Raw genomic sequence first — 8,412 nt, forward strand, 5'->3', positions numbered from 1 at the left:
AAAAAAAAAAAAAAAAAAAAAGCCTGGGATGTTTGTGGAAGTTCTTCTCAATGTTTAAGCATTTGACCCATTTTTTAGAATTGATGTCATATGGTGTATGATATTGCTGATGATACTGTGACAAAACAGTTCTCTCTTTTATAATTAACGTGTGTTATTCCAATGTGGTATTTTTCCTATTTTGTTGTACTTTAGTGCTGTAACTTTTCCAGCGTAGAAACATGCCCATGTCAACATATTGCTGATCACAAACATTCCACTCCAGTACTACTTTTGTGCAAAACCTTAGGAAGAAACCTTCCCCACCCCCTGCCCCCACAACATACATGAATTTAGCACAAATGTACTCTGACCCAGGCATTCCCCCCCTCTGGGTAGTTCTATATTCAAGAGAATAACAAGTAGAACTGTATACAATAGGCAAGTCAGAGTTAAGCTACCTTTGTTTCCTAGTCCAGAGTTAAGCAATGTTTTTGTAGCAGAGGGCTGCTTTTAACGGAGCTTGGCTCCAAGCACAGCAGCCCCCTATCCTAGTCCTTTTATATCTTTAGGCAGTCAAGAGGTGCATATATATCCAAGTCAATAAGACTTTCCATTTAAGAGATCGTGTGGTCAGGGTCCTTAAACATAGCAGCAGTTGGGTAACTACAGCAGGTTGAAACTATATTTTCCTGGCTCAAACTCATTAAAAAGTTATTTCTTTTTTTCCATTCCTTCTATTTACTCTGCAATTCAGTTATAGGAAAGAATTTCAGAGACCCACTGACTTTCAATGAGATTAAAGCTCAAAGTCATTCAGGCACTTCTGAGCATCTTTCCCTTAACCTGAGGTCAAAGTATTGACTTTAAAATACTTTACATCCAAAATCAAATAAAGCAAGTGAAAAATGCTTTCCAGAGATTTTTTATTTATCTTAGTAAATTCAACCTTATTAAGAGGGAGGAAAAGGAAATCTTGTTTACAATTTAATTTCAGTACTATATAATTTCATTAGGTTTGCACAAAATGTATAATTCAGAGCTCTAGTGGTGGCATTATTCTTTTATCCCACTTTTCATAACAGTTTCACCAGTATTAAAACAACTTTCCATTTACTTATTTTCTCAGTGTTTGCATGAGGGAGTTGGATGCCATGTGAGCTCCTCACTGGGATGGAGATACTGCTTAATAGTGAGCGGTTGGAAAGTGTTGCACTGGATGCAGTTATTCCTATGTGTCCATGTCATAAATTGCCTTCAAAACTAATGGGCGTACTTAGACCTTGGAAGGAAAGTATCCTGTTTCAGGATGTTGCTTAAAGCCATGTATAGGCATTATGTTTCTACTGAGAGAGTCACCACTCTCCTCATAGAAACCACAAGCACATTCACTAAATTTATTATATCAGTTTATCATGACATCAGGATCCCCAGTCTGGGAAGTGAGTGAGTTTGGCTTCTTCAGTCCCCTTCCTAACTGGTCTGGGTGGGGACTTGAGCAGTTGTAATTCCCCATGACTTCCCCAGGCCAGGATCAGGCTGGGCTGGGAAAGGTGCAGAAAGCAGGGTGGGGGGAGCAGGTGCAGGTTGAATGCCTGAACTGCTCCCTCTCTGGCAGACATTTCTAGCATTGGAAATTTATCAGAGATTTTCACTGGTAGAAATGAACGCCTATTTGAAGCCTAAGTAAACAAGCATTGTCCTGAATTGGCACGTTATGGTGTAGAATTAATGGGTACTTGTACATGAATAGCTTAGTTTTTCCAGACTTCAGGCAAGTTGATGTTGTGTGAGAGCTTAAACCATGGACCTGCCCTGTGCAGATCAGATTGCAGAAAGAGGAGTTGCAGGTCAGATATCTAACTGTGCCTAAAGAGCCGGAAACGGTTTCCTATATGGTAAGCGCTAGGTTGCACACGGGTTTCTTTTTAAATTATAAGTGATTCTGGTTAACAATTCCAGAAGACAGATTGTGGCCAGTCACTGTAGTGTCTGGGATATTGTGGTACAACAATTATTTCCATTCTGATTTTATCTAAGAAGTAGCCTGGGAATACAAAATACCTGGGATTGAGAATTTAAATCCCCAGGGAAACAATTAATACCACATTTTAAAATTAATGCATTTCAAAATTTAAAGGAGGGGGGGTTATAAATTACAACACTTAAAAAATAATAGTTTATAGTTGATAATCACCATTAGCACTGAAACTGCATTTTAATAATTAGAGGCCTGCATCGTATTTCCAGCTCCATTTACATGGTGTCATTTGATTTCTCTTCTGGGCATTGGGAGCCACTCTGAAAATATCTTGCATCCTACTTGTTTTTTAGTTTGTATTAATTTTAGCATTGCAGTTTTGTTTCAAAAGAGTGATAACTCTGGTAGTCACTCTGTGACAGTTTATGTTGACAGTCTGGCATTTACTACCCTGAATCAGATTGTAAATAAAATATGTATTGTTTTAAACTCTGATGTTCAGTCCCACATTTATGGGAGAGTAAATGTGCTCATATGCTTATGTTGTGTTTTTGAGGAAACTGTTTATGAGGTTTCAGATGACAGTTCAAAGACAATGGAGGTTCAATGCATGGTTCTTCTTGTATTTTATGTCTATCCTATAGTTTGCTTCATTTGCATTGCCTTAAATACTCTTTTAAAGGAGATTATTACAATATGTGAGTTGAATATTCTGCTGGGAAGGAGCAGTGTCTTGTCTAGTGGTGAAAGCAGGGGAATGAGAATGGAGTTGCATCGCCAGAGGCAGTTTTCTGTTGGCTGTTTTCTTCCAGCTCTGCCACTGATATGGACTCATGCCTGCCTCACAGCAGGAATTGGGGAAAACTCTTCAGTGCAGTGGGAATGACATTGGGCCTTCGTTATGGCTGCTTACAGATGTGAAAAAAAAAAAAATAAACCAGCACTTTAAGCTGATTTTAATAGCCAATTGATTCAGCTTTAGATAAAAGCACCGAAAAGCCCTGCTGAAGCTCCTGATCTATACAGCCTCTGGGGAGCTGAGTCAAACCAATGCTCTGCTGCTTCTGGTAAAGCACTGTTTTGGGGGGCAGGGTTCTGCTTGTGTTTGTTTTCATCTCTGTCAGCAGCCTCTGTGACCTTCAACAAGTCACTGCTCCTCTGGTTGTCTCAGTTTAGTCATCTTTAAAACGGGTGGAACAATGCTTACCTACCTCACAAGGGTGTTGTGAGGCTTAATTAATTGTTTGGAAAGCTCTCTGAGGTCCTTTGATGGAAGGTGCTATGTCAGTACTTACTATGATAGTTTTATGTTAATAGTTCAATCATTTTCTTACTACTTTCACCCTGAAACTTCCTGCCATAGTCTACAGAGAGCAGTTTTTTAAATACCAGACCCCATAACTTTTCATAGAATATTTATCTTCAAATCATGAAAGATAACAAGAACTGAGTGGCCCAGTTCTTAATGTAGAATTGATGACCTGACTAGAAGAAAATATTTAATACTAAGATAGATAAAGTACTATGTGTTTATGGGAAGAGCTGGGTAAAAAAATATTCATAGAGCAAAAGAGGATATTTGGGCTTAAAATGTTGTGGACTTCAAAAGAGATATTTATGTATTTTTTTATATTCTCCCCTTACTATAAAGGAGATATTTAATAAAAGCATTTTTCATCCTGTAATGTACAGCATGCACAAAGCTTCATGCAGGTTTGCATTTTCAAAACCAAAGTTCATACATTTCCTATATAGCGTTTAAAATCCTAATGAAAATGGAGGTGGCTGCAGATAATGACAGTAACAATATCAAGAAAAGCCTGTGTCAATGCTTAATTGCTAATGCACTTAAAGTAAGTAAAGCATGCTGTTTGGGGTTTTAAAACCCTGTGGTCTTCATTATGGCTTTGATTTGTGTCTCTCATATAGAACTCCAGGAACGTTAGGTACAGATATGTGCTACATAGCGGAACCTTTCTTGATCATTTTACCGTGGATGTATTTTAACCTTGTATAGAGATGAGCATGAAAGAGTCATGCATATGTATAAATGATGTATTTGACCAGTGTAAAAATAAGTTTTTGTTTATGTATTTGAAATGTAAGTACATTTTGTGCCACTAACACTGTGATGTATAAAAGAACTGTCGAATGCCTTTTAATGTTGTGTTTTGTACTTTGAATCATATTGAAGAGTTTAATTTGTAACTTCAATAGATATTTTAAATGAATGCGTCTCCTGTGATTAATTATACCCCCTTAAAAAAAACATTGTTACAGTAGTTTGTTTTATACCTATCTTCAGCTCCTTCCTTGAGTGCAAGGAAACATGAAAGCACACAGAAGGGGTCCATTTTAACACCCACAAAAGTCTTTTGGCATATGCCCGAAGTGAGTTAGCCTGCTGCTCTAAGCATCAATTAGAATATTTCAGTATCCCAAAGCGCCACAGGTTCAAGTCCTGTCATGGTTAGCTCCGTCTATCACTCTTCTACAGGGGGTGGCTTGAGCTTCTGACAGTTTTTAGTCTAGTTTTGCCTGTCTTGAGTCTGTGGAAGCAGAAAGGGAGGGTGAGGAAGGAGGTTGGAAGAGCTTGTTGGGACTTCGGTTTCATCTTCTGCCATGCCCAAATACCAGAGACCACAGCTAACTCTTTATAAGAGCAGGGATTTGCCTCCATGGCCCAAACCATGATTTCCCTGCACTAGTTCGGTTTGTTTTGCCTGTCTTGTTAGGCTGAAGTCAGGAGAAATTTTTTCCCTGCTTCCTCATAGGTTACTTTTCTCACTTCTCTCAAAACAAGATTTGTTTTGTGCTCCTTGAAGCACCACTATCTAATTCTTTTTAAAAACCCATATGCAGTCACTGCAGTGTGCATAAGTCCTGCAGTTATCTCTTGTTTTGAACACAAACCTGAAACACCACTGCAGGTACACTTTGAAAATGCAAGTCCACGCAATGGCTGCCTCTGAATGACTCCTTTTTCATTATGACTTAGTGGAATGTAGTCACTTTTCTGCCTACCTGTTTAGATGCTTCAATTAAATGCAGAAAATGTTCTTTCAATGCTACATGGCTTCCTAAAGTGATTTTTCTAGCAGGTGTTATTCACACCCACTCACAAGGGAAGCAATCTTTGTTCTCTAATAATTCCACCCTGCTCCAGCAAAATACAGTTCATGATCAGGATTTGCTTTGCTGTTGTTTGGTGAAGAGGTTTACATTTTCATAGCAGCAGCTTGCACTGTGCAATCTAGCATTCAGTCTCCTGAGCATTTCCTCTATCTTCTAGGCAGATATCTGTTTGCTCTGCTTCCAGGTCCATGATCACATTCCTGTTCTGTGACTCTTCAGTCAAAGTATTCATCACATCATGGAGACAGCATGTGACGTGGCAAACCTCAGAATCCACAAGTTAAATTTGTTGCATGCAAAGTAAATAAGGAAAGCTCTGCTTTCCAAGCTTACTTTGTCCTTGACTTTCCTTCCAAAGCTGCAACAGATGCTAGTTATGCAGAGCAGCTTTTGTGATGAGGGCATTCGCAATTGCACTGTGACTGATCATCTCATTTTCTCAAATAGGCCATTACAATAGATGTTAGAAGATAGAAAGATTTTACCACTTGTAGTCTGGGTTGGATTAAAAATTGTGAGTAGAGGTGAAAGGCTGTATTTCATTACCCAGACCCCAGTTTGGGGACATTTAAAAATAATTTTTCCACCTTCAGCTCAAAAAAAATTAATATAAAAACTGCCATTTACTGGCTGCATCTACATGTATACTTTACTGCAGAGTTGACTAATTAGCTCCACAGTAAAGCATCACTGCTCACATATGCACTGGTATTAGGGTGCAGTAAGTTAATTAACAATCAGGGACACTACTGTCTTTATGGTGGACTCATTAAGTATGCTGCAACACACGTTGACAGCAACAGGAGTTGGCTAGGTTATGAAGCTGTGGCAAAGTGGGAACTCCCTAACTAGCCACAGTGCTAGTCTCCCACCTGCCTCTGGGCACGCCGCCTGCCTTTCTCTCCTGCCATGCCTTGCTCAAAAATTAAGGTCTTAATTAAGCAGGTGGCTGCCCTTTGTACACCCTGTTCTCCTGGGCTTATGTATGCAGCTTCAGCTACCCCTATACTGCATCTCAAGTCTCACAGATGTTCCTAACAGCTGAGCTCTGCTCCGACCTGAGGCCAGGCTCAGCTCCTCCCAGTGTTAGGCCTCTCACTTGCTGCCCTATCACAGGCCAGACTCATACCACCATCCTCTCACTGAGGCCTCTCTCACTCTACCACCTCTCACGCGGTTTTGCTCATCCTGCCCCTTTGCGGGGCCACTCTTATGCCACCCATTCTTTTCCTGGGGCCATACTCACCCTGCTCTCCTGCGGAGGGTCCTGGGGCTTCTTTCCCTGCAGTCTCCGGCCAGCAAGCGTGCAGCCTCTTGGGCCTCTCCTGCAACCCTCGTCCAAGTGAGCGCTGGGTGCTTAGCAGAACACTGGAGTGACTCTGCCTCTAGTCCCTCAGCGGGTCATACACCCAGCTGCTCTGAATCAGGAGCTCCTGACTCACCCTGTTGTTCACTTGTGGCACTTCCTCACCCACTCCACCCAGTCGGCCTGCGGCCTCAGGCACCCTAAGGCTTACCTGGACCTAATCCAGCCCCCCATGTTAGCAGGACCTACCCTCAAGCCCACCTGCTCACTGGGTCCCTTTTGTGTCCCTTTCTCACAGGGTCTCATCTCAGGCCCCTGTTCACAAGGCCTCGCTACATGCCTCTCTCAGCATTCACGTGTTGTAACTATGTCCTGGCCCCTAACTCCAGCTTCTCTCACTGGGCTTCATGTCCCTCATTCATACTGGGCTCCTTGCCTCCCACACACACACAGTCGGGGCTCCTAGCCTCTGGGCTCCTTGCTTCTTCACTAGGCTCCATACCCCTACTAGGCTCTCCAGGCCTCCTAACTTCCACTCTGGTGCAGGCCGGGAGGTGCCCCACTGCACCCTGCTCTACACCTCTGTTGAGGCACATACTCTACCCCCGACACTGGGGCCTGGGGCCAAACACACACCCTTCAGGTTCAGGTGGCTGCAGCCATGCCTGGCTCCACTCTCCGGGGTCTTGCATCCCACACAGGCTCAGGTAGCCTCAGCCATGCCTGGCCCCCAACTACCTTCAGTGTTAAATGACCCACCTGGAAGTGAGGGCTGGGATTTAGATGCCCTTACTCACCTTCCACCAGGGTGATAACTGGCCTGGCATTTCTGGTGGGTGGTTCCACCGCGAACAGCCCCACCACGCCACCCATCGCTGGCAGGGTGCAGTTTTAGGTCATGCCCAAGACCAAGAGTCTTCTAAGCATCCCTATGCAGTCTTACTCTTACCTCCTAGATACCAGAGGTGCTCTGCCACAAGGTGCTAATGTGCAGGGGCTGCCTGCCACTTAGCCCTCCACTGTAGCACCCTTGTGCCCCAGCCAACCCCGCTGCTGCCTGACACTGCCACCCAGAGCCTGGGGCTGACCGCCCAAGCCTGCTGCCAGCCTGGGGCTGCTTCACCCTTGCTCAAAGTGCTGCTGCCCTGCTCTTACATATAGACACTGTGCCCAGGAGCATTCAACTCCCGTGTGAACTGTGCTGGACTTTATTCCATCACCTTAATAGCATGTGCAGAAGTTTCCACTGGGTCAGGCCAAAACTGAGCTTTTCTTTCTGCAGAGGGGTGGCATCACTTAAAAGCAAAATCATGTCTGGCTATGGCAAGCAGGGAGGCAAGGTCCAGGCTAAGGCCAAGTCTAGGTCTTCCTGGGCAGGCTACAGTTTCTTGTAGGCCATGTGCACAGTCTGTTTCACAAAGGCAATTATGCTGAGCAAGTGGGAGCTGGGGCACCAGTCTATTTGGCTGTAGTGATGAAATACCTGATGGCTGAAATCCTGGAATTGGCTGGGAATACTTCTTGGGAGAACAAGAAAACTCTCATTGTTTCCCGGCCACCTCCAGCTGACAGTCTGCAACAATGAGAAGCTGAGCAAGCTGCTGGGGGGAGTCACCATTGCTCAGGGTGGGGTCCTGCCTAACATCCAGGTGGTGCTGCTGTCTAAGAAAACTAGTGCTACAAACCCAAGGGCAATTGAGATCTGTGCAGATTCCGACCTAGATTTGGAAAGGTTCAATAACACAAAAACCTGGTGTCAAAGTGGCAGAGAGTAGAAGTTGCAAAGGAGAGTGAACTGGGTATAACCAGAGCTTTATGGCACTTTCTCAAAGGTGACATTTCCAGAGCACTCAGATGTTAGCTTAGAAGTTGGTTATACAAATTGGAGCCAAACTGCTGTCCTACTATACATGGTTTCCAGATTAGCTCCATCTTTGTGTGGGCATTTCTAATGACTGTTATATAATATCAATATATGTACGCCACGTGCACAGAATTGTTAATGAAACAA

The 8,412-nt window shown here is 43.3% G+C and overlaps 1 pseudogene; it reads left to right on the forward strand.

Annotated features, from left to right (window-relative positions):
- The first annotated feature begins 7,696 nt into the window (after positions 1-7,696).
- Positions 7,697-8,176, forward strand: LOC109300052 (annotated as a pseudogene).
- Positions 8,177-8,412: the final 236 nt, after the last annotated feature.

This window comes from Gavialis gangeticus, unplaced genomic scaffold (assembly GCF_001723915.1).
Source record: "Gavialis gangeticus isolate Ggan-Ray unplaced genomic scaffold, GavGan_comp1, whole genome shotgun sequence".
Taxonomy (NCBI): domain Eukaryota; kingdom Metazoa; phylum Chordata; order Crocodylia; family Gavialidae; genus Gavialis; species Gavialis gangeticus.